General features: G+C 45.6%; 80 pseudogenes; all 80 read left to right on the forward strand.

Annotated features, from left to right (window-relative positions):
- Window positions 1-68: 68 nt before the first annotated feature.
- Window positions 69-187, forward strand: LOC140100665 (5S ribosomal RNA; annotated as a pseudogene).
- Window positions 188-257: 70 nt separating this feature from the next.
- Window positions 258-376, forward strand: LOC140083101 (5S ribosomal RNA; annotated as a pseudogene).
- A 251-nt stretch (window positions 377-627) lies between these two features.
- Window positions 628-746, forward strand: LOC140089698 (5S ribosomal RNA; annotated as a pseudogene).
- A 70-nt stretch (window positions 747-816) lies between these two features.
- On the forward strand, window positions 817-935 carry LOC140080845 (5S ribosomal RNA; annotated as a pseudogene).
- A 70-nt stretch (window positions 936-1,005) lies between these two features.
- LOC140100666 (5S ribosomal RNA) lies at window positions 1,006-1,124 on the forward strand (annotated as a pseudogene).
- Window positions 1,125-1,383: 259 nt separating this feature from the next.
- Window positions 1,384-1,502, forward strand: LOC140084847 (5S ribosomal RNA; annotated as a pseudogene).
- Window positions 1,503-1,572: 70 nt separating this feature from the next.
- Window positions 1,573-1,691, forward strand: LOC140090767 (5S ribosomal RNA; annotated as a pseudogene).
- Window positions 1,692-1,761: 70 nt separating this feature from the next.
- LOC140100667 (5S ribosomal RNA) lies at window positions 1,762-1,880 on the forward strand (annotated as a pseudogene).
- A 259-nt stretch (window positions 1,881-2,139) lies between these two features.
- On the forward strand, window positions 2,140-2,258 carry LOC140100668 (5S ribosomal RNA; annotated as a pseudogene).
- Window positions 2,259-2,328: 70 nt separating this feature from the next.
- Window positions 2,329-2,447, forward strand: LOC140090769 (5S ribosomal RNA; annotated as a pseudogene).
- A 70-nt stretch (window positions 2,448-2,517) lies between these two features.
- Window positions 2,518-2,636, forward strand: LOC140080846 (5S ribosomal RNA; annotated as a pseudogene).
- Window positions 2,637-2,706: 70 nt separating this feature from the next.
- Window positions 2,707-2,825, forward strand: LOC140100669 (5S ribosomal RNA; annotated as a pseudogene).
- A 259-nt stretch (window positions 2,826-3,084) lies between these two features.
- Window positions 3,085-3,203, forward strand: LOC140080847 (5S ribosomal RNA; annotated as a pseudogene).
- Window positions 3,204-3,273: 70 nt separating this feature from the next.
- Window positions 3,274-3,392, forward strand: LOC140100670 (5S ribosomal RNA; annotated as a pseudogene).
- A 70-nt stretch (window positions 3,393-3,462) lies between these two features.
- Window positions 3,463-3,581, forward strand: LOC140100671 (5S ribosomal RNA; annotated as a pseudogene).
- A 251-nt stretch (window positions 3,582-3,832) lies between these two features.
- Window positions 3,833-3,951, forward strand: LOC140080848 (5S ribosomal RNA; annotated as a pseudogene).
- Window positions 3,952-4,391: 440 nt separating this feature from the next.
- LOC140086539 (5S ribosomal RNA) lies at window positions 4,392-4,510 on the forward strand (annotated as a pseudogene).
- A 70-nt stretch (window positions 4,511-4,580) lies between these two features.
- On the forward strand, window positions 4,581-4,699 carry LOC140100672 (5S ribosomal RNA; annotated as a pseudogene).
- A 70-nt stretch (window positions 4,700-4,769) lies between these two features.
- On the forward strand, window positions 4,770-4,888 carry LOC140090770 (5S ribosomal RNA; annotated as a pseudogene).
- Window positions 4,889-4,958: 70 nt separating this feature from the next.
- On the forward strand, window positions 4,959-5,077 carry LOC140095289 (5S ribosomal RNA; annotated as a pseudogene).
- A 70-nt stretch (window positions 5,078-5,147) lies between these two features.
- LOC140086661 (5S ribosomal RNA) lies at window positions 5,148-5,266 on the forward strand (annotated as a pseudogene).
- A 259-nt stretch (window positions 5,267-5,525) lies between these two features.
- On the forward strand, window positions 5,526-5,644 carry LOC140084383 (5S ribosomal RNA; annotated as a pseudogene).
- A 259-nt stretch (window positions 5,645-5,903) lies between these two features.
- On the forward strand, window positions 5,904-6,022 carry LOC140082850 (5S ribosomal RNA; annotated as a pseudogene).
- Window positions 6,023-6,092: 70 nt separating this feature from the next.
- Window positions 6,093-6,211, forward strand: LOC140090771 (5S ribosomal RNA; annotated as a pseudogene).
- A 70-nt stretch (window positions 6,212-6,281) lies between these two features.
- LOC140100675 (5S ribosomal RNA) lies at window positions 6,282-6,400 on the forward strand (annotated as a pseudogene).
- A 259-nt stretch (window positions 6,401-6,659) lies between these two features.
- LOC140094532 (5S ribosomal RNA) lies at window positions 6,660-6,778 on the forward strand (annotated as a pseudogene).
- Window positions 6,779-6,848: 70 nt separating this feature from the next.
- On the forward strand, window positions 6,849-6,967 carry LOC140083102 (5S ribosomal RNA; annotated as a pseudogene).
- A 440-nt stretch (window positions 6,968-7,407) lies between these two features.
- LOC140080849 (5S ribosomal RNA) lies at window positions 7,408-7,526 on the forward strand (annotated as a pseudogene).
- Window positions 7,527-7,596: 70 nt separating this feature from the next.
- Window positions 7,597-7,715, forward strand: LOC140086928 (5S ribosomal RNA; annotated as a pseudogene).
- Window positions 7,716-7,785: 70 nt separating this feature from the next.
- LOC140100676 (5S ribosomal RNA) lies at window positions 7,786-7,904 on the forward strand (annotated as a pseudogene).
- A 251-nt stretch (window positions 7,905-8,155) lies between these two features.
- LOC140080851 (5S ribosomal RNA) lies at window positions 8,156-8,274 on the forward strand (annotated as a pseudogene).
- A 70-nt stretch (window positions 8,275-8,344) lies between these two features.
- LOC140086540 (5S ribosomal RNA) lies at window positions 8,345-8,463 on the forward strand (annotated as a pseudogene).
- A 70-nt stretch (window positions 8,464-8,533) lies between these two features.
- LOC140100677 (5S ribosomal RNA) lies at window positions 8,534-8,652 on the forward strand (annotated as a pseudogene).
- Window positions 8,653-8,722: 70 nt separating this feature from the next.
- On the forward strand, window positions 8,723-8,841 carry LOC140090772 (5S ribosomal RNA; annotated as a pseudogene).
- A 70-nt stretch (window positions 8,842-8,911) lies between these two features.
- On the forward strand, window positions 8,912-9,030 carry LOC140095290 (5S ribosomal RNA; annotated as a pseudogene).
- Window positions 9,031-9,100: 70 nt separating this feature from the next.
- Window positions 9,101-9,219, forward strand: LOC140086662 (5S ribosomal RNA; annotated as a pseudogene).
- Window positions 9,220-9,478: 259 nt separating this feature from the next.
- Window positions 9,479-9,597, forward strand: LOC140084384 (5S ribosomal RNA; annotated as a pseudogene).
- A 259-nt stretch (window positions 9,598-9,856) lies between these two features.
- Window positions 9,857-9,975, forward strand: LOC140100678 (5S ribosomal RNA; annotated as a pseudogene).
- Window positions 9,976-10,226: 251 nt separating this feature from the next.
- Window positions 10,227-10,345, forward strand: LOC140095946 (5S ribosomal RNA; annotated as a pseudogene).
- Window positions 10,346-10,415: 70 nt separating this feature from the next.
- Window positions 10,416-10,534, forward strand: LOC140100679 (5S ribosomal RNA; annotated as a pseudogene).
- A 70-nt stretch (window positions 10,535-10,604) lies between these two features.
- On the forward strand, window positions 10,605-10,723 carry LOC140080852 (5S ribosomal RNA; annotated as a pseudogene).
- Window positions 10,724-10,793: 70 nt separating this feature from the next.
- On the forward strand, window positions 10,794-10,912 carry LOC140080853 (5S ribosomal RNA; annotated as a pseudogene).
- Window positions 10,913-10,982: 70 nt separating this feature from the next.
- Window positions 10,983-11,101, forward strand: LOC140080854 (5S ribosomal RNA; annotated as a pseudogene).
- Window positions 11,102-11,171: 70 nt separating this feature from the next.
- Window positions 11,172-11,290, forward strand: LOC140100680 (5S ribosomal RNA; annotated as a pseudogene).
- Window positions 11,291-11,360: 70 nt separating this feature from the next.
- LOC140086157 (5S ribosomal RNA) lies at window positions 11,361-11,479 on the forward strand (annotated as a pseudogene).
- A 70-nt stretch (window positions 11,480-11,549) lies between these two features.
- On the forward strand, window positions 11,550-11,668 carry LOC140090773 (5S ribosomal RNA; annotated as a pseudogene).
- Window positions 11,669-11,738: 70 nt separating this feature from the next.
- Window positions 11,739-11,857, forward strand: LOC140090340 (5S ribosomal RNA; annotated as a pseudogene).
- Window positions 11,858-11,927: 70 nt separating this feature from the next.
- On the forward strand, window positions 11,928-12,046 carry LOC140083556 (5S ribosomal RNA; annotated as a pseudogene).
- Window positions 12,047-12,305: 259 nt separating this feature from the next.
- LOC140090539 (5S ribosomal RNA) lies at window positions 12,306-12,424 on the forward strand (annotated as a pseudogene).
- Window positions 12,425-12,494: 70 nt separating this feature from the next.
- LOC140080856 (5S ribosomal RNA) lies at window positions 12,495-12,613 on the forward strand (annotated as a pseudogene).
- Window positions 12,614-12,683: 70 nt separating this feature from the next.
- On the forward strand, window positions 12,684-12,802 carry LOC140100681 (5S ribosomal RNA; annotated as a pseudogene).
- Window positions 12,803-12,872: 70 nt separating this feature from the next.
- Window positions 12,873-12,991, forward strand: LOC140100682 (5S ribosomal RNA; annotated as a pseudogene).
- A 70-nt stretch (window positions 12,992-13,061) lies between these two features.
- On the forward strand, window positions 13,062-13,180 carry LOC140096373 (5S ribosomal RNA; annotated as a pseudogene).
- A 70-nt stretch (window positions 13,181-13,250) lies between these two features.
- Window positions 13,251-13,369, forward strand: LOC140090341 (5S ribosomal RNA; annotated as a pseudogene).
- A 70-nt stretch (window positions 13,370-13,439) lies between these two features.
- LOC140090800 (5S ribosomal RNA) lies at window positions 13,440-13,558 on the forward strand (annotated as a pseudogene).
- A 259-nt stretch (window positions 13,559-13,817) lies between these two features.
- On the forward strand, window positions 13,818-13,936 carry LOC140098759 (5S ribosomal RNA; annotated as a pseudogene).
- Window positions 13,937-14,006: 70 nt separating this feature from the next.
- On the forward strand, window positions 14,007-14,125 carry LOC140100683 (5S ribosomal RNA; annotated as a pseudogene).
- A 70-nt stretch (window positions 14,126-14,195) lies between these two features.
- Window positions 14,196-14,314, forward strand: LOC140100684 (5S ribosomal RNA; annotated as a pseudogene).
- A 70-nt stretch (window positions 14,315-14,384) lies between these two features.
- Window positions 14,385-14,503, forward strand: LOC140096057 (5S ribosomal RNA; annotated as a pseudogene).
- A 70-nt stretch (window positions 14,504-14,573) lies between these two features.
- Window positions 14,574-14,692, forward strand: LOC140100687 (5S ribosomal RNA; annotated as a pseudogene).
- Window positions 14,693-14,943: 251 nt separating this feature from the next.
- On the forward strand, window positions 14,944-15,062 carry LOC140095947 (5S ribosomal RNA; annotated as a pseudogene).
- Window positions 15,063-15,132: 70 nt separating this feature from the next.
- LOC140100688 (5S ribosomal RNA) lies at window positions 15,133-15,251 on the forward strand (annotated as a pseudogene).
- A 70-nt stretch (window positions 15,252-15,321) lies between these two features.
- LOC140080857 (5S ribosomal RNA) lies at window positions 15,322-15,440 on the forward strand (annotated as a pseudogene).
- A 70-nt stretch (window positions 15,441-15,510) lies between these two features.
- Window positions 15,511-15,629, forward strand: LOC140080858 (5S ribosomal RNA; annotated as a pseudogene).
- A 70-nt stretch (window positions 15,630-15,699) lies between these two features.
- Window positions 15,700-15,818, forward strand: LOC140080859 (5S ribosomal RNA; annotated as a pseudogene).
- A 70-nt stretch (window positions 15,819-15,888) lies between these two features.
- LOC140100689 (5S ribosomal RNA) lies at window positions 15,889-16,007 on the forward strand (annotated as a pseudogene).
- A 70-nt stretch (window positions 16,008-16,077) lies between these two features.
- LOC140086158 (5S ribosomal RNA) lies at window positions 16,078-16,196 on the forward strand (annotated as a pseudogene).
- A 70-nt stretch (window positions 16,197-16,266) lies between these two features.
- LOC140090774 (5S ribosomal RNA) lies at window positions 16,267-16,385 on the forward strand (annotated as a pseudogene).
- Window positions 16,386-16,455: 70 nt separating this feature from the next.
- On the forward strand, window positions 16,456-16,574 carry LOC140090342 (5S ribosomal RNA; annotated as a pseudogene).
- A 259-nt stretch (window positions 16,575-16,833) lies between these two features.
- LOC140090540 (5S ribosomal RNA) lies at window positions 16,834-16,952 on the forward strand (annotated as a pseudogene).
- Window positions 16,953-17,022: 70 nt separating this feature from the next.
- LOC140080860 (5S ribosomal RNA) lies at window positions 17,023-17,141 on the forward strand (annotated as a pseudogene).
- Window positions 17,142-17,211: 70 nt separating this feature from the next.
- Window positions 17,212-17,330, forward strand: LOC140100690 (5S ribosomal RNA; annotated as a pseudogene).
- A 70-nt stretch (window positions 17,331-17,400) lies between these two features.
- LOC140100691 (5S ribosomal RNA) lies at window positions 17,401-17,519 on the forward strand (annotated as a pseudogene).
- A 70-nt stretch (window positions 17,520-17,589) lies between these two features.
- On the forward strand, window positions 17,590-17,708 carry LOC140096374 (5S ribosomal RNA; annotated as a pseudogene).
- A 70-nt stretch (window positions 17,709-17,778) lies between these two features.
- On the forward strand, window positions 17,779-17,897 carry LOC140090343 (5S ribosomal RNA; annotated as a pseudogene).
- A 70-nt stretch (window positions 17,898-17,967) lies between these two features.
- On the forward strand, window positions 17,968-18,086 carry LOC140090802 (5S ribosomal RNA; annotated as a pseudogene).
- A 259-nt stretch (window positions 18,087-18,345) lies between these two features.
- On the forward strand, window positions 18,346-18,464 carry LOC140098760 (5S ribosomal RNA; annotated as a pseudogene).
- Window positions 18,465-18,534: 70 nt separating this feature from the next.
- Window positions 18,535-18,653, forward strand: LOC140100692 (5S ribosomal RNA; annotated as a pseudogene).
- Window positions 18,654-18,723: 70 nt separating this feature from the next.
- LOC140080861 (5S ribosomal RNA) lies at window positions 18,724-18,842 on the forward strand (annotated as a pseudogene).
- Window positions 18,843-18,912: 70 nt separating this feature from the next.
- Window positions 18,913-19,031, forward strand: LOC140091407 (5S ribosomal RNA; annotated as a pseudogene).
- Window positions 19,032-19,083: the final 52 nt, after the last annotated feature.

Raw genomic sequence — 19,083 nt, forward strand, 5'->3', positions numbered from 1 at the left:
TTTGAACCTGAAAATTGTGTTAGTTTCTCTATGAGATATTAAAAGAAGGTTCAAATTGAACAGCTGCTGTCAACGGCCATTCTAAGCTGAATGTGCCTGCTCTCGTCAGATCGCAGCAGCAATGCAGCTTAAGGCTTGGCAAGTACCAGCATGGGAGACTGGCTGGGAATCCCAAGTTCCGTTGACCTTCTTGAACCTGAAAATTGTTAGTTTCTCTGTCAAAGATGGTAAAAGAAGGTTCAAATTGAACAGCTGCTGTCAACGGCCATTCTAAGCTGAATGTGCCTGCTCTCGTTAGATCGCAGCAGCAATGCAGCTTAAGGCTTGGCAAGTACCAGCATGGGAGACTGGCTGGGAATCCCAAGTTCTGTTGACCTTTTTGAACCTGAAAATTGTGTTAGTTTCTCTATGAGATAGTAAAAGAAGGTTCAAATTGAACAGCTGCTGTCAACGGCCATTCTAAGCTGAATGTGCCTGCTCTCGTCAGATCGCAGCAGCTTAAGGCTTGGCAAGTACCAGCATGGGAGACTGGCTGGGAATCCCAAGTTCCGTTGACCTTTTTGAACCTGAAAATTGTGTTAGTTTCTCTATGAGATAGTAAAAGAAGGTTCAAATTGAACAGCTGCTGTCAACGGCCATTCTAAGCTGAATGTGCCTGCTCTCATCAGATCGCAGCAGCAATGCAGCTTAAGGCTTTGCAAGTACCAGCATGGGAGACTGGCTGGGAATCCCAAGTTCCGTTGACCTTTTTGAACCTGAAAATTGTGTTAGTTTCTCTATGAGATAGTAAAAGAAGGTTCAAACTGAACAGCTGCTGTCAACGGCCATTCTAAGCTGAATGTGCCTGCTCTCGTCAGATCGCAGCAGCAATGCAGCTTAAGGCTTGGCAAGTACCAGCATGGGAGACTGGCTGGGAATCCCAAGTTCTGTTGACCTTTTTGAACCTGAAAATTGTGTTAGTTTCTCTATGAGATAGTAAAAGAAGGTTCAAATTGAACAGCTGCTGTCAACGGCCATTCTAAGCTGAATGTGCCTGCTCTCGTCAGATCGCAGCAGCAATGCAGCTTAAGGCTTGGCAAGTACCAGCATGGGAGACTGGCTGGGAATCCCAAGTTCCGTTGACCTTTTTGAACCTGAAAATTGTGTTAGTTTCTCTATGAGATAGTAAAAGAAGGTTCAAATTGAACAGCTGCTGTCAACGGCCATTCTAAGCTGAATGTGCCTGCTCTAGTCAGATCGCAGCAACAATGCAGCTTAAGGCTTGGCAAGCACCAGCATGGGAGACTGGCTGGGAATCCCAAGTTCTGTTGACCTTTTTGAACCTGAAAATTGTTAGTTTCTCTGTCAAAGATGGTAAAAGAAGGTTCAAATTGAACAGCTGCTGTCAACGGCCATTCTAAGCTGAATGTGCCTGCTCTCGTCAGATCGCAGCAGCAATGCAGCTTAAGGCTTGGCAAGTACCAGCATGGGAGGCTGGCTGGGAATCCCAAGTTCCGTTGACCTTTTTGAACCTGAAAATTGTGTTAGTTTCTCTATGAGATAGTAAAAGAAGGTTCAAACTGAACAGCTGCTGTCAACGGCCATTCTAAGCTGAATGTGCCTGCTCTCGTCAGATCGCAGCAGCAATGCAGCTTTAGGCTTGGCAAGTAACAGCATGGGAGACTGGCTGGGAATCCCAAGTTCCGTTGACCTTTTTGAACCTGAAAATTGTGTTAGTTTCTCTATGAGATAGTAAAAGAAGGTTCAAATTGAACAGCTGCTGTCAACGGCCATTCTAAGCTGAATGTGCCTGCTCTCGTCAGATCGCAGCAGCAATGCAGCTTAAGGCTTGGCAAGTACCAGCATGGGAGACTGGCTGGGAATCCCAAGTTCCGTTGACCTTTTTGAACCTGAAAATTGTGTTAGTTTCTCTATGAGATAGTAAAAGAAGGTTCAAATTGAACAGCTGCTGTCAACGGCCATTCTAAGCTGAATGTGCCTGCTCTAGTCAGATCGCAGCAACAATGCAGCTTAAGGCTTGGCAAGCACCAGCATGGGAGACTGGCTGGGAATCCCAAGTTCTGTTGACCTTTTTGAACCTGAAAATTGTTAGTTTCTCTGTCAAAGATGGTAAAAGAAGGTTCAAATTGAACAGCTGCTGTCAACGGCCATTCTAAGCTGAATGTGCCTGCTCTCGTCAGATCGCAGCAGCAATGCAGCTTAAGGCTTGGCAAGTACCAGCATGGGAGACTGGCTGGGAATCCCAAGTTCCGTTGACCTTTTTGAACCTGAAAATTGTGTTAGTTTCTCTATGAGATAGTAAAAGAAGGTTCAAACTGAACAGCTGCTGTCAACGGCCATTCTAAGCTGAATGTGCCTGCTCTCGTCAGATCGCAGCAGCAATGCAGCTTTAGGCTTGGCAAGTAACAGCATGGGAGACTGGCTGGGAATCCCAAGTTCCGTTGACCTTTTTGAACCTGAAAATTGTGTTAGTTTCTCTATGAGATAGTAAAAGAAGGTTCAAATTGAACAGCTGCTGTCAACGGCCATTCTAAGCTGAATGTGCCTGCTCTCGTCAGATCGCAGCAGCAATGCAGCTTAAGGCTTGGCAAGTACCAGCATGGGAGACTGGCTGGGAATCCCAAGTTCTGTTGACCTTTTTGAACCTGAAAATTGTGTTAGTTTCTCTATGAGATAGTAAAAGAAGGTTCAAATTGAACAGCTGCTGTCAACGGCCATTCTAAGCTGAATGTGCCTGCTCTCGTCAGATCGCAGCAGCAATGCAGCTTAAGGCTTGGCAAGTACCAGCATGGGAGACTGGCTGGGAATCCCAAGTTCCGTTGACCTTTTTGAACCTGAAAATTGTGTTAGTTTCTCTATGAGATAGTAAAAGAAGGTTCAAATTGAACAGCTGCTGTCAACGGCCCTTCTAAGCTGAATGTGCGTGCTCTTGTCGGATCACAGCAGCGATGCGGCTTAAGGCTTGGCAAGTACCAGCATGGGAGACTGGCTGTGAATCCCAAGTTCCATTGACCTTTTTGAACCTGAAAATTGTGTTAGTTTCTCTATGAGATAGTAAAAGAAGGTTCAAACTGAACAGCTGCTGTCAACGGCCATTCTAAGCTGAATGTGCCTGCTCTCGTCAGATCGCAGCAGCAATGCAGCTTAAGGCTTGGCAAGTACCAGCATGGGAGACTGGCTGGGAATCCCAAGTTCTGTTGACCTTTTTGAACCTGAAAATTGTGTTAGTTTCTCTATGAGATAGTAAAAGAAGGTTCAAATTGAACAGCTGCTGTCAACGGCCATTCTAAGCTGAATGTGCCTGCTCTCGTCAGATCGCAGCAGCAATGCAGCTTAAGGCTTGGCAAGTACCAGCATGGGAGACTGGCTGGGAATCCCAAGTTCCGTTGACCTTTTTGAACCTGAAAATTGTGTTAGTTTCTCTATGAGATAGTAAAAGAAGGTTCAAATTGAACAGCTGCTGTCAACGGCCATTCTAAGCTGAATGTGCCTGCTCTCGTCAGATCGCAGCAGCAATGCAGCTTAAGGCTTGGCAAGTACCAGCATGGGAGACTGGCTGGGAATCCCAAGTTCCGTTGACCTTTTTGAACCTGAAAATTGTGTTAGTTTCTCTATAAGATAGTAAAAGAAAGTTCAAATTGAACAGCTGCTGTCAACGGCCATTCTAAGCTGAATGTGCCTGCTCTCTTCAGATCGCAGCAGCTTAAGGCTTGGCAAGTACCAGCATGGCAGACTGCCTGGGAATCCCAAGTTCCGTTGACCTTTTTGAACCTGAAAATTGTGTTAGTTTCTCTATGAGATAGTAAAAGAAGGTTCAAATTGAACAGCTGCTGTCAACGGCCATTCTAAGCTGAATGTGCCTGCTCTCGTCAGATCGCAGCAGCAATGCAGCTTAAGGCTTGGCAAGTACCAGCATGGGAGACTGGCTGGGAATCCCAAGTTCTGTTGACCTTTTTGAACCTGAAAATTGTGTTAGTTTCTCTATGAGATAGTAAAAGAAGGTTCAAATTGAACAGCTGCTGTCAACGGCCATTCTAAGCTGAATGTGCGTGCTCTTGTCAGATCGCAGCGCCGATGCAGCTTAAGGCTTGGCAAGTACCAGCAAGGGAGGCTGGCTGGGAATCCCAAGTTCTGTTGACCTTTTTGAACCTGAAAATTGTGTTAGTTTCTCTATAAGATAGTAAAAGAAGGTTCAAATTCAACAGCTGCTGTCAACGGCCATTCTAAGCTGAATGTGCCTGCTCTCTTCAGATTGCAGCAGCTTAAGGCTTGGCAAGTACCAGCATGGGAGACTGGCTGGGAATCCCAAGTTCCGTTGACCTTTTTGAACCTGAAAATTGTGTTAGTTTCTCTATGAGATAGTAAAAGAAGGTTCAAATTGAACAGCTGCTGTCAACGGCCATTCTAAGCTGAATGTGCCTGCTCTCGTCAGATCGCAGCAGCAATGCAGCTTAAGGCTTGGCAAGTACCAGCATGGGAGACTGGCTGTGAATCCCAAGTTCCGTTGACCTTTTTGAACCTGAAAATTGTGTTAGTTTCTCTATGAGATAGTAAAAGAAGGTTCAAATTGAACAGCTGCTGTCAACGGCCATTCTAAGCTGAATGTGCCTGCTCTCGTCAGATCGCAGCAGCAATGCAGCTTAAGGCTTGGCAAGTACCAGCATGGGAGACTGGCTGGGAATCCCAAGTTCCGTTGACCTTTTTGAACCTGAAAATTGTGTTAGTTTCTCTATGAGATAGTAAAAGAAGGTTCAAACTGAACAGCTGCTGTCAACGGCCATTCTAAGCTGAATGTGCCTGCTCTCGTCAGATCGCAGCAGCAATGCAGCTTTAGGCTTGGCAAGTAACAGCATGGGAGACTGGCTGGGAATCCCAAGTTCCGTTGACCTTTTTGAACCTGAAAATTGTGTTAGTTTCTCTATGAGATAGTAAAAGAAGGTTCAAATTGAACAGCTGCAGTCAACGGCAATTCTAAGCTGAATGTGCCTGCTCTCGTCAGATCGCAGCAGCAATGCAGCTTAAGTCTTGGCAAGTACCAGCATGGGAGACTGGCTGGGAATCCCAAGTTCTGTTGACCTTTTTGAACCTGAAAATTGTGTTAGTTTCTCTATGAGATAGTAAAAGAAGGTTCAAATTGAACAGCTGCTGTCAACGGCCATTCTAAGCTGAATGTGCCTGCTCTCGTCAGATCGCAGCAGCAATGCAGCTTAAGGCTTGGCAAGTACCAGCATGGGAGACTGGCTGGGAATCCCAAGTTCCGTTAACCTTTTTGAACCTGAAAATTGTGTTAGTTTCTCTATGAGATAGTAAAAGAAGGTTCAAATTGAACAGCTGCTGTCAACGGCCATTCTAAGCTGAATGTGTGTGCTCTTGTCGGATCACAGCAGCGATGCGGCTTAAGGCTTGGCAAGTACCAGCATGGGAGACTGGCTGTGAATCCCAAGTTCCGTTGACCTTTTTGAACCTGAAAATTGTGTTAGTTTCTCTATGAGATAGTAAAAGAAGGTTCAAACTGAACAGCTGCTGTCAACGGCCATTCTAAGCTGAATGTGCCTGCTCTCGTCAGATCGCAGCATCAATGCAGCTTAAGGCTTGGCAAGTACCAGCATGGGAGACTGGCTGGGAATCCCAAGTTCCGTTGACCTTTTTGAACCTGAAAATTGTGTTAGTTTCTCTATGAGATAGTAAAAGAAGGTTCAAATTGAACAGCTGCTGTCAACGGCCATTCTAAGCTGAATGTGCCTGCTCTAGTCAGATCGCAGCAACAATGCAGCTTAAGGCTTGGCAAGCACCAGCATGGGAGACTGGCTGGGAATCCCAAGTTCTGTTGACCTTTTTGAACCTGAAAATTGTTAGTTTCTCTGTCAAAGATGGTAAAAGAAGGTTCAAATTGAACAGCTGCTGTCAATGGCCATTCTAAGCTGAATGTGCCTGCTCTCGTCAGATCGCAGCAGCAATGCAGCTTAAGGCTTGGCAAGTACCAGCATGGGAGACTGGCTGGGAATCCCAAGTTCCGTTGACCTTTTTGAACCTGAAAATTGTGTTAGTTTCTCTATGAGATAGTAAAAGAAGGTTCAAACTGAACAGCTGCTGTCAACGGCCATTCTAAGCTGAATGTGCCTGCTCTCGTCAGATCGCAGCAGCAATGCAGCTTTAGGCTTGGCAAGTAACAGCATGGGAGACTGGCTGGGAATCCCAAGTTCCGTTGACCTTTTTGAACCTGAAAATTGTGTTAGTTTCTCTATGAGATAGTAAAAGAAGGTTCAAATTGAACAGCTGCTGTCAACGGCCATTCTAAGCTGAATGTGCCTGCTCTCGTCAGATCGCAGCAGCAATGCAGCTTAAGGCTTGGCAAGTACCAGCATGGGAGACTGGCTGGGAATCCCAAGTTCCGTTGACCTTTTTGAACCTGAAAATTGTGTTAGTTTCTCTATGAGATAGTAAAAGAAGGTTCAAATTGAACAGCTGCTGTCAACGGCCATTCTAAGCTGAATGTGCGTGCTCTTGTCGGATCACAGCAGCGATGCGGCTTAAGGCTTGGCAAGTACCAGCATGGGAGACTGGCTGTGAATCCCAAGTTCCGTTGACCTTTTTGAACCTGAAAATTGTGTTAGTTTCTCTATGAGATAGTAAAAGAAGGTTCAAACTGAACAGCTGCTGTCAACGGCCATTCTAAGCTGAATGTGCCTGCTCTTGTCAGATCGCAGCATCAATGCAGCTTAAGGCTTGGCAAGTACCAGCATGGGAGACTGGCTGGGAATCCCAAGTTCCGTTGACCTTTTTGAACCTGAAAATTGTTAGTTTCTCTGTCAAAGATGGTAAAAGAAGGTTCAAATTGAACAGCTGCTGTCAACGGCCATTCTAAGCTGAATGTGCCTGCTCTCGTTAGATCGCAGCAGCAATGCAGCTTAAGGCTTGGCAAGTACCAGCATGGGAGACTGGCTGGGAATCCCAAGTTCTGTTGACCTTTTTGAACCTGAAAATTGTGTTAGTTTTTCTATGAGATAGTAAAAGAAGGTTCAAATTGAACAGCTGCTGTCAACGGCCATTCTAAGCTGAATGTGCCTGCTCTCGTCAGATCGCAGCAGCTTAAGGCTTGGCAAGTACCAGCATGGGAGACTGGCTGGGAATCCCAAGTTCCGTTGACCTTTTTGAACCTGAAAATTGTGTTAGTTTCTCTATGAGATAGTAAAAGAAGGTTCAAATTGAACAGCTGCTGCTAACGGCCATTCTAAGCTGAATGTGCCTGCTCTCGTCAGTTCGCAGCAGCAATGCAGCTTAAGGCTTGGTAAGTACCAGCATGGGAGACTGGCTGGGAATCCTAAGTTCCGTTGACCTTTTTGAACCTGAAAATTGTGTTAGTTTCTCTATGAGATATTAAAAGAAGGTTCAAATTGAACAGCTGCTGTCAACGGCCATTCTAAGCTGAATGTGCCTGCTCTCGTCAGATCGCAGCAGCAATGCAGCTTAAGGCTTGGCAAGTACCAGCATGGGAGACTGGCTGGGAATCCCAAGTTCTGTTGACCTTTTTGAACCTGAAAATTGTGTTAGTTTCTCTATGAGATAGTAAAAGAAGGTTCAAATTGAACAGCTGCTGTCAACGGCCATTCTAAGCTGAATGTGCCTGCTCTCGTCAGATTGCAGCAGCAATGCAGCTTAAGGCTTGGCAAGTACCAGCATGGGAGACTGGCTGGGAATCCCAAGTTCCGTTGACCTTTCTGAACCTGAAAATTGTGTTAGTTTCTCTATGAGATAGTAAAAGAAGGTTCAAATTGAACAGCTGCTGTCAACGGCCATTCTAAGCTGAATGTGCCTGCTCTCGTCAGATCGCAGCAGCAATGCAGCTTAAGGCTTGGCAAGTACCAGCATGGGAGACTGGCTGGGAATCCCAAGTTCCGTTGACCTTTTTGAACCTGAAAATTGTGTTAGTTTCTCTATAAGATAGTAAAAGAAAGTTCAAATTGAACAGCTGCTGTCAACGGCCATTCTAAGCTGAATGTGCCTGCTCTCTTCAGATCGCAGCAGCTTAAGGCTTGGCAAGTACCAGCATGGCAGACTGCCTGGGAATCCCAAGTTCCGTTGACCTTTTTGAACCTGAAAATTGTGTTAGTTTCTCTATGAGATAGTAAAAGAAGGTTCAAATTGAACAGCTGCTGTCAACGGCCATTCTAAGCTGAATGTGCCTGCTCTCGTCAGATCGCAGCAGCAATGCAGCTTAAGGCTTGGCAAGTACCAGCATGGGAGACTGGCTGGGAATCCCAAGTTCTGTTGACCTTTTTGAACCTGAAAATTGTGTTAGTTTCTCTATGAGATAGTAAAAAAAGGTTCAAATTGAACAGCTGCTGTCAACGGCCATTCTAAGCTGAATGTGCCTGCTCTCGTCAGATCGCAGCAGCAATGCAGCTTAAGGCTTGGCAAGTACCAGCATGGGAGACTGGCTGTGAATCCCAAGTTCCGTTGACCTTTTTGAACCTGAAAATTGTGTTAGTTTCTCTATGAGATAGTAAAAGAAGGTTCAAATTGAACAGCTGCTGTCAACGGCCATTCTAAGCTGAATGTGCCTGCTCTCGTCAGATCGCAGCAGCAATGCAGCTTAAGGCTTGGCAAGTACCAGCATGGGAGACTGGCTGGGAATCCCAAGTTCCGTTGACCTTTTTGAACCTGAAAATTGTGTTAGTTTCTCTATGAGATAGTAAAAGAAGGTTCAAACTGAACAGCTGCTGTCAACGGCCATTCTAAGCTGAATGTGCCTGCTCTCGTCAGATCGCAGCAGCAATGCAGCTTTAGGCTTGGCAAGTAACAGCATGGGAGACTGGCTGGGAATCCCAAGTTCCGTTGACCTTTTTGAACCTGAAAATTGTGTTAGTTTCTCTATGAGATAGTAAAAGAAGGTTCAAATTGAACAGCTGCAGTCAACGGCAATTCTAAGCTGAATGTGCCTGCTCTCGTCAGATCGCAGCAGCAATGCAGCTTAAGTCTTGGCAAGTACCAGCATGGGAGACTGGCTGGGAATCCCAAGTTCTGTTGACCTTTTTGAACCTGAAAATTGTGTTAGTTTCTCTATGAGATAGTAAAAGAAGGTTCAAATTGAACAGCTGCTGTCAACGGCCATTCTAAGCTGAATGTGCCTGCTCTCGTCAGATCGCAGCAGCAATGCAGCTTAAGGCTTGGCAAGTACCAGCATGGGAGACTGGCTGGGAATCCCAAGTTCCGTTAACCTTTTTGAACCTGAAAATTGTGTTAGTTTCTCTATGAGATAGTAAAAGAAGGTTCAAATTGAACAGCTGCTGTCAACGGCCATTCTAAGCTGAATGTGTGTGCTCTTGTCGGATCACAGCAGCGATGCGGCTTAAGGCTTGGCAAGTACCAGCATGGGAGACTGGCTGTGAATCCCAAGTTCCGTTGACCTTTTTGAACCTGAAAATTGTGTTAGTTTCTCTATGAGATAGTAAAAGAAGGTTCAAACTGAACAGCTGCTGTCAACGGCCATTCTAAGCTGAATGTGCCTGCTCTCGTCAGATCGCAGCATCAATGCAGCTTAAGGCTTGGCAAGTACCAGCATGGGAGACTGGCTGGGAATCCCAAGTTCCGTTGACCTTTTTGAACCTGAAAATTGTGTTAGTTTCTCTATGAGATAGTAAAAGAAGGTTCAAATTGAACAGCTGCTGTCAACGGCCCTTCTAAGCTGAATGTGCCTGCTCTCGTCAGATCGCAGCAGCAATGCAGCTTAAGGCTTGGCAAGCACCAGCATGGGAGACTGGCTGGGAATCCCAAGTTCCGTTGAGCTTTTTGAACCTGAAAATTGTGTTAGTTTCTCTATGAGATAGTAAAAGAAAGTAGAAATTAAGCAGCTGCTGTCAACGGCCATTCTAAGCTGAATGTGCCTGCTCTCGTCAGATCGCAGCAGCAATGCAGCTTAAGGCTTGGCAAGTACCAGCATGGGAGACTGGCTGGGAATCCCAAGTTCCGTTGACCTTTTTGAACCTGAAAATTGTTAGTTTCTCTGTCAAAGATGGTAAAAGAAGGTTCAAATTGAACAGCTGCTGTCAAAGGCCATTCTAAGCTGAATGTGCCTGCTCTCGTCAGATCGCAGCAGCTTAAGGCTTGGCAAGTACCAGCATGGGAGACTGGCTGGGAATCCCAAGTTCCGTTGACCTTTTTGAACCTGAAAATTGTGTTAGTTTCTCTATGAGATAGTAAAAGAAGGTTCAAATTGAACAGCTGCTGCTAACGGCCATTCTAAGCTGAATGTGCCTGCTCTCGTCAGATCGCAGCAGCAATGCAGCTTAAGGCTTGGCAAGTACCAGCATGGGAGACTGGCTGGGAATCCTAAGTTCCGTTGACCTTTTTGAACCTGAAAATTGTGTTAGTTTCTCTATGAGATATTAAAAGAAGGTTCAAATTGAACAGCTGCTGTCAACGGCCATTCTAAGCTGAATGTGCCTGCTCTCGTCAGATCGCAGCAGCAATGCAGCTTAAGGCTTGGCAAGTACCAGCATGGGAGACTGGCTGGGAATCCCAAGTTCCGTTGACCTTTTTGAACCTGAAAATTGTTAGTTTCTCTGTCAAAGATGGTAAAAGAAGGTTCAAATTGAACAGCTGCTGTCAACGGCCATTCTAAGCTGAATGTGCCTGCTCTCGTCAGATCGCAGCAGCAATGCAGCTTAAGGCTTGGCAAGTACCAGCATGGGAGACTGGCTGGGAATCCCAAGTTCTGTTGACCTTTTTGAACCTGAAAATTGTGTTAGTTTTTCTATGAGATAGTAAAAGAAGGTTCAAATTGAACAGCTGCTGTCAACGGCCATTCTAAGCTGAATGTGCCTGCTCTCGTCAGATCGCAGCAGCAATGCAGCTTAAGGCTTGGCAAGTACCAGCATGGGAGACTGGCTGGGAATCCCAAGTTCTGTTGACCTTTTTGAACCTGAAAATTGTGTTAGTTTCTCTATGAGATAGTAAAAGAAGGTTCAAATTGAACAGCTGCTGTCAACGGCCATTCTAAGCTGAATGTGCCTGCTCTCGTCAGATCGCAGCAGCAATGCAGCTTAAGGCTTGGCAAGTACCAGCATGGGAGACTGGCTGGGAATCCCAAGTTCTGTTGACCTTTTTGAACCTGAAAATTGTGTTAGTTTCTCTATGAGATAGTAAAAGAAGGTTCAAATTGAACAGCTGCTGTCAACGGCCATTCTAAGCTGAATGTGCCTGCTCTCGTCAGATCGCAGCAGCAATGCAGCTTAAGGCTTGGCAAGTACCAGCATGGGAGACTGGCTGGGAATCCCAAGTTCCGTTGACCTTTTTGAACCTGAAAATTGTGTTAGTTTCTCTATGAGATAGTAAAAGAAGGTTCAAATTGAACAGCTGCTGTCAACGGCCATTCTAAGCTGAATGTGCCTGCTCTCGTCAGATCGCTGCAGCAATGCAGCTTAAGGCTTGGCAAGTACCAGCATGGGAGACTGGCTGGGAATCCCAAGTTCCGTTGACCTTTTTGAACCTGAAAATTGTGTTAGTTTCTCTATGAGATAGTAAAAGAAGGTTCAAACTGAACAGCTGCTGTCAACGGCCATTCTAAGCTGAATGTGCCTGCTCTCGTCAGATCGCAGCAGCAATGCAGCTTTAGGCTTGGCAAGTAACAGCATGGGAGACTGGCTGGGAATCCCAAGTTCCGTTGACCTTTTTGAACCTGAAAATTGTGTTAGTTTCTCTATGAGATAGTAAAAGAAGGTTCAAATTGAACAGCTGCTGTCAACGGCCATTCTAAGCTGAATGTGCCTGCTCTCGTCAGATCGCAGCAGCAATGCAGCTTAAGTCTTGGCAAGTACCAGCATGGGAGACTGGCTGGGAATCCCAAGTTCTGTTGACCTTTTTGAACCTGAAAATTGTGTTAGTTTCTCTATGAGATAGTAAAAGAAGGTTCAAATTGAACAGCTGCTGTCAACGGCCATTCTAAGCTGAATGTGCCTGCTCTCGTCAGATCGCAGCAGAAATGCAGCTTAAGGCTTGGCAAGTACCAGCATGGGAGACTGGCTGGGAATCCCAAGTTCCGTTGACCTTTTTTAACCTGAAAATTGTGTTAGTTTCTCTATGAGATAGTAAAAGAAGGTTCAAATTGAACAGCTGCTGTCAACGGCCATTCTAAGCTGAATGTGCGTGCTCTTGTCGGATCACAGCAGCGATGCGGCTTAAGGCTTGGCAAGTACCAGCATGGGAGACTGGCTGTGAATCCCAAGTTCCGTTGACCTTTTTGAACCTGAAAATTGTGTTAGTTTCTCTATGAGATAGTAAAAGAAGGTTCAAACTGAACAGCTGCTGTCAACGGCCATTCTAAGCTGAATGTGCCAGCTCTCGTCAGATCGCAGCAGCAATGCAGCTTAAGGCTTGGCAAGTACCAGCATGGGAGACTGGCTGGGAATCCCAAGTTCTGTTGACCTTTTTGAACCTGAAAATTGTGTTAGTTTCTCTATGAGATAGTAAAAGAAGGTTCAAATTGAACAGCTGCTGTCAACGGCCATTCTAAGCTGAATGTGCCTGCTCTCGTCAGATCGCAGCAGCAATGCAGCTTAAGGCTTGGCAAGTACCAGCATGGGAGACTGGCTGGGAATCCCAAGTTCTGTTGACCTTTTTGAACCTGAAAATTGTGTTAGTTTCTCTATGAGATAGTAAAAGAAGGTTCAAATTGAACAGCTGCTGTCAACGGCCATTCTAAGCTGAATGTGCCTGCTCTCGTCAGATCGCAGCAGCAATGCAGCTTAAGGCTTGGCAAGTACCAGCATGGGAGACTGGCTGGGAATCCCAAGTTCCGTTGACCTTTTTGAACCTGAAAATTGTGTTAGTTTCTCTATGAGATAGTAAAAGAAGGTTCAAATTGAACAGCTGCTGTCAACGGCCATTCTAAGCTGAATGTGCCTGCTCTCGTCAGATCGCAGCAGCAATGCAGCTTAAGGCTTGGCAAGTACCAGCATGGGAGACTGGCTGGGAATCCCAAGTTCCGTTGACCTTTTTGAACCTGAAAATTGTGTTAGTTTCTCTATGAGATAGTAAAAGAAGGTTCAAACTGAACAGCTGCTGTCAACGGCCATTCTAAGCTGAATGTGCCTGCTCTCGTCAGATCGCAGCAGCAATGCAGCTTTAGGCTTGGCAAGTAACAGCATGGGAGACTGGCTTGGAATCCCAAGTTCCGTTGACCTTTTTGAACCTGAAAATTGTGTTAGTTTCTCTATGAGATAGTAAAATAAGGTTCAAATTGAACAGCTGCTGTCAACGGCCATTCTAAGCTGAATGTGCCTGCTCTCGTCAGATCGCAGCAGCAATGCAGCTTAAGTCTTGGCAAGTACCAGCATGGGAGACTGGCTGGGAATCCCAAGTTCTGTTGACCTTTTTGAACCTGAAAATTGTGTTAGTTTCTCTATGAGATAGTAAAAGAAGGTTCAAATTGAACAGCTGCTGTCAACGGCCATTCTAAGCTGAATGTGCCTGCTCTCGTCAGATCGCAGCAGAAATGCAGCTTAAGGCTTGGCAAGTACCAGCATGGGAGACTGGCTGGGAATCCCAAGTTCCGTTGCCCTTTTTGAACCTGAAAATTGTGTTAGTTTCTCTATGAGATAGTAAAAGAAGGTTCAAATTGAACAGCTGCTGTCAACGGCCATTCTAAGCTGAATGTGCGTGCTCTTGTCGGATCACAGCAGCGATGCGGCTTAAGGCTTGGCAAGTACCAGCATGGGAGACTGGCTGTGAATCCCAAGTTCCGTTGACCTTTTTGAACCTGAAAATTGTGTTAGTTTCTCTATGAGATAGTAAAAGAAGGTTCAAACTGAACAGCTGCTGTCAACGGCCATTCTAAGCTGAATGTGCCTGCTCTCGTCAGATCGCAGCATCAATGCAGCTTAAGGCTTGGCAAGTACCAGCATGGGAGATTGGCTGGGAATCCCAAGTTCCGTTGAGCTTTTTGAACCTGAAAATTGTGTTAGTTTCTCTATGAGATAGTAAAAGAAAGTAGAAATTAGGCAGCTGCTGTCAACGGCCATTCTAAGCTGAATGTGCCTGCTCTCGTCAGATCGCAGCAGCAATGCAGCTTAAGGCTTGGCAAGTACCAGCATGGGAGACTGGCTGGGAATCCCAAGTTCCGTTGACCTTTTTGAACCTGAAAATTGTTAGTTTCTCTGTCAAAGATGGTAAAAGAAGGTTCAAATTGAACAGCTGCGGTCAACGGCCATTCTAAGCTGAATGTGCCTGCTCTCGTCAGATCGCAGCAGCAATGCAGCTTAAGGCTTGGCAAGTACCAGCATGGGAGACTGGCTGGGAATCCCAAGTTCCGTTGACCTTTTTGAACCTGAAAATTGTGTTAGTTTCTCTATGAGATAGTAAAAGAAGGTTCAAATTGAACAGCTGCTGTCAACGGCCCTTCTAAGCTGAATGTGCCTGCTCTCGTCAGATCGCAGCAGCAATGCAGCTTAAGGCTTGGCAAGTACCAGCATGGGAGACTGGCTGGGAATCCCAAGTTCCGTTGAGCTTTTTGAACCTGAAAATTGTGTTAGTTTCTCTATGAGATAGTAAAAGAAAGTAGAAATTAAGCAGCTGCTGTCAACGGCCATTCTAAGCTGAATGTGCCTGCTCTCGTCAGATCGCAGCAGCAATGCAGCTTAAGGCTTGGCAAGTACCAGCATGGGAGACTGGCTGGGAATCCCAAGTTCCGTTGACCTTTTTGAACCTGAAAATTGTTAGTTTCTCTGTCAAAGATGGTAAAAGAAGGTTCAAATTGAACAGCTGCTGTCAAAGGCCATTCTAAGCTGAATGTGCCTGCTCTCGTCAGATCGCAGCAGCTTAAGGCTTGGCAAGTACCAGCATGGGAGACTGGCTGGGAATCCCAAGTTCCGTTGACCTTTTTGAACCTGAAAATTGTGTTAGTTTCTCTATGAGATAGTAAAAGAAGGTTCAAATTGAACAGCTGCTGCTAACGGCCATTCTAAGCTGAATGTGCCTGCTCTCGTCAGATCGCAGCAGCAATGCAGCTTAAGGCTTGGCAAGTACCAGCATGGGAGACTGGCTGGGAATCCTAAGTTCCGTTGACCTTTTTGAACCTGAAAATTGTGTTAGTTTCTCTATGAGATATTAAAAGAAGGTTCAAATTGAACAGCTGCTGTCAACGGCCATTCTAAGCTGAATGTGCCTGCTCTCGTCAGATCGCAGCAGCAATGCAGCTTAAGGCTTGGCAAGTACCAGCATGGGAGACTGGCTGGGAATCCCAAGTTCCGTTGACCTTTTTGAACCTGAAAATTGTTAGTTTCTCTGTCAAAGATGGTAAAAGAAGGTTCAAATTGAACAGCTGCTGTCAACGGCCATTCTAAGCTGAATGTGCCTGCTCTCGTCAGATCGCAGCAGCAATGCAGCTTAAGGCTTGGCAAGTACCAGCATGGGAGACTGGCTGGGAATCCCAAGTTCTGTTGACCTTTTTGAACCTGAAAATTGTGTTAGTTTTTCTATGAGATAGTAAAAGAAGGTTCAAATTGAACAGCTGCTGTCAACGGCCATTCTAAGCTGAATGTGCCTGCTCTCGTCAGATCGCAGCAGCAATGCAGCTTAAGGCTTGGCAAGTACCAGCATGGGAGACTGGCTGGGAATCCCAAGTTCTGTTGACCTTTTTGAACCTGAAAATTGTGTTAGTTTCTCTATGAGATAGTAAAAGAAGGTTCAAATTGAACAGCTGCTGTCAACGGCCATTCTAAGCTGAATGTGCCTGCTCTCGTCAGATCGCAGCAGCAATGCAGCTTAAGGCTTGGCAAGTACCAGCATGGGAGACTGGCTGGGAATCCCAAGTTCTGTTGACCTTTTTGAACCTGAAAATTGTGTTAGTTTCTCTATGAGATAGTAAAAGAAGGTTCAAATTGAACAGCTGCTGTCAACGGCCATTCTAAGCTGAATGTGCCTGCTCTCGTCAGATCGCAGCAGCAATGCAGCTTAAGGCTTGGCAAGTACCAGCATGGGAGACTGGCTGGGAATCCCAAGTTCCGTTGACCTTTTTGAACCTGAAAATTGTGTTAGTTTCTCTATGAGATAGTAAAAGAAGGTTCAAATTGAACAGCTGCTGTCAACGGCCATTCTAAGCTGAATGTGCCTGCTCTCGTCAGATCGCTGCAGCAATGCAGCTTAAGGCTTGGCAAGTACCAGCATGGGAGACTGGCTGGGAATCCCAAGTTCCGTTGACCTTTTTGAACCTGAAAATTGTGTTAGTTTCTCTATGAGATAGTAAAAGAAGGTTCAAACTGAACAGCTGCTGTCAACGGCCATTCTAAGCTGAATGTGCCTGCTCTCGTCAGATCGCAGCAGCAATGCAGCTTTAGGCTTGGCAAGTAACAGCATGGGAGACTGGCTGGGAATCCCAAGTTCCGTTGACCTTTTTGAACCTGAAAATTGTGTTAGTTTCTCTATGAGATAGTAGAAGAAGGTTCAAATTGAACAGCTGCTGTCAACGGCCATTCTAAGCTGAATGTGCCTGCTCTCGTCAGATCGCAGCAGCAATGCAGCTTAAGTCTTGGCAAGTACCAGCATGGGAGACTGGCTGGGAATCCCAAGTTCTGTTGACCTTTTTGAACCTGAAAATTGTGTTAGTTTCTCTATGAGATAGTAAAAGAAGGTTCAAATTGAACAGCTGCTGTCAACGGCCATTCTAAGCTGAATGTGCGTGCTCTTGTCGGATCACAGCAGCGATGCGGCTTAAGGCTTGGCAAGTACCAGCATGGGAGACTGGCTGTGAATCCCAAGTTCCGTTGACCTTTTTGAACCTGAAAATTGTGTTAGTTTCTCTATGAGATAGTAAAAGAAGGTTCAAACTGAACAGCTGCTGTCAACGGCCATTCTAAGCTGAATGTGCCAGCTCTCGTCAGATCGCAGCAGCAATGCAGCTTAAGGCTTGGCAAGTACCAGCATGGGAGACTGGCTGGGAATCCCAAGTTCTGTTGACCTTTTTGAACCTGAAAATTGTGTTAGTTTCTCTATGAGATAGTAAAAGAAGGTTCAAATTGAACAGCTGCTGTCAACGGCCATTCTAAGCTGAATGTGCCTGCTCTCGTCAGATCGCAGCAGCAATGCAGCTTAAGGCTTGGCAAGTACCAGCATGGGAGACTGGCTGGGAATCCCAAGTTCTGTTGACCTTTTTGAACCTGAAAATTGTGTTAGTTTCTCTATGAGATAGTAAAAGAAGGTTCAAATTGAACAGCTGCTGTCAACGGCCATTCTAAGCTGAATGTGCCTGCTCTCGTCAGATCGCAGCAGCAATGCAGCTTAAGGCTTGGCAAGTACCAGCATGGGAGACTGGCTGGGAATCCCAAGTTCCGTTGACCTTTTTGAACCTGAAAATTGTGTTAGTTTCTCTATGAGATAGTAAAAGAAGGTTCAAATTGAACAGCTGCTGTCAACGGCCATTCTAAGCTGAATGTGCCTGCTCTCGTCAGATCGCAGCAGCAATGCAGCTTAAGGCTTGGCAAGTACCAGCATGGGAGACTGGCTGGGAATCCCAAGTTCCGTTGACCTTTTTGAACCTGAAAATTGTGTTAGTTTCTCTATGAGATAGTAAAAGAAGGTTCAAACTGAACAGCTGCTGTCAACGGCCATTCTAAGCTGAATGTGCCTGCTCTCGTCAGATCGCAGCAGCAATGCAGCTTTAGGCTTGGCAAGTAACAGCATGGGAGACTGGCTTGGAATCCCAAGTTCCGTTGACCTTTTTGAACCTGAAAATTGTGTTAGTTTCTCTATGAGATAGTAAAATAAGGTTCAAATTGAACAGCTGCTGTCAACGGCCATTCTAAGCTGAATGTGCCTGCTCTCGTCAGATCGCAGCAGCAATGCAGCTTAAGTCTTGGCAAGTACCAGCATGGGAGACTGGCTGGGAATCCCAAGTTCTGTTGACCTTTTTGAACCTGAAAATTGTGTTAGTTTCTCTATGAGATAGTAAAAGAAGGTTCAAATTGAACAGCTGCTGTCAACGGCCATTCTAAGCTGAATGTGCCTGCTCTCGTCAGATCGCAGCAGAAATGCAGCTTAAGGCTTGGCAAGTACCAGCATGGGAGACTGGCTGGGAATCCCAAGTTCCGTTGCCCTTTTTGAACCTGAAAATTGTGTTAGTTTCTCTATGAGATAGTAAAAGAAGGTTCAAATTGAACAGCTGCTGTCAACGGCCATTCTAAGCTGAATGTGCGTGCTCTTGTCGGATCACAGCAGCGATGCGGCTTAAGGCTTGGCAAGTACCAGCATGGGAGACTGGCTGTGAATCCCAAGTTCCGTTGACCTTTTTGAACCTGAAAATTGTGTTAGTTTCTCTATGAGATAGTAAAAGAAGGTTCAAACTGAACAGCTGCTGTCAACGGCCATTCTAAGCTGAATGTGCCTGCTCTCGTCAGATCGCAGCATCAATGCAGCTTAAGGCTTGGCAAGTACCAGCATGGGAGATTGGCTGGGAATCCCAAGTTCCGTTGAGCTTTTTGAACCTGAAAATTGTGTTAGTTTCTCTATGAGATAGTAAAAGAAAGTAGAAATTAGGCAGCTGCTGTCAACGGCCATTCTAAGCTGAATGTGCCTGCTCTCGTCAGATCGCAGCAGCAATGCAGCTTAAGGCTTGGCAAGTACCAGCATGGGAGACTGGCTGGGAATCCCAAGTTCCGTTGACCTTTTTGAACCTGAAAATTGTTAGTTTCTCTGTCAAAGATGGTAAAAGAAGGTTCAAATTGAACAGCTGCAGTCAACGGCCATTCTAAGCTGAATGTGCCTGCTCTCGTCAGATCGCAGCAGCAATGCAGCTTAAGGCTTGGCAAGTACCAGCATGGGAGACTGGCTGGGAATCCCAAGTTCTGTTGACCTTTTTGAACCTGAAAATTGTGTTAGTTTTTCTATGAGATAGTAAAAGAAGGTTCAAATTGAACAGCTGCTGTCAACGGCCATTCTAAGCTGAATGTGCCTGCTCTCGTCAGATCGCAGCAGCAATGCAGCTTAAGGCTTGGCAAGTACCAGCATGGGAGACTGGCTGGGAATCCAAAGTTCCGTTGACCTTTTTGAACCTGAAAATTGTGTTAGTTTTCTATGAGATAGTAAAAGAAGGTT

This window comes from Engystomops pustulosus, chromosome 9 (genome assembly GCF_040894005.1).
Source record: "Engystomops pustulosus chromosome 9, aEngPut4.maternal, whole genome shotgun sequence".
NCBI classification, from domain to species: domain Eukaryota; kingdom Metazoa; phylum Chordata; class Amphibia; order Anura; family Leptodactylidae; genus Engystomops; species Engystomops pustulosus.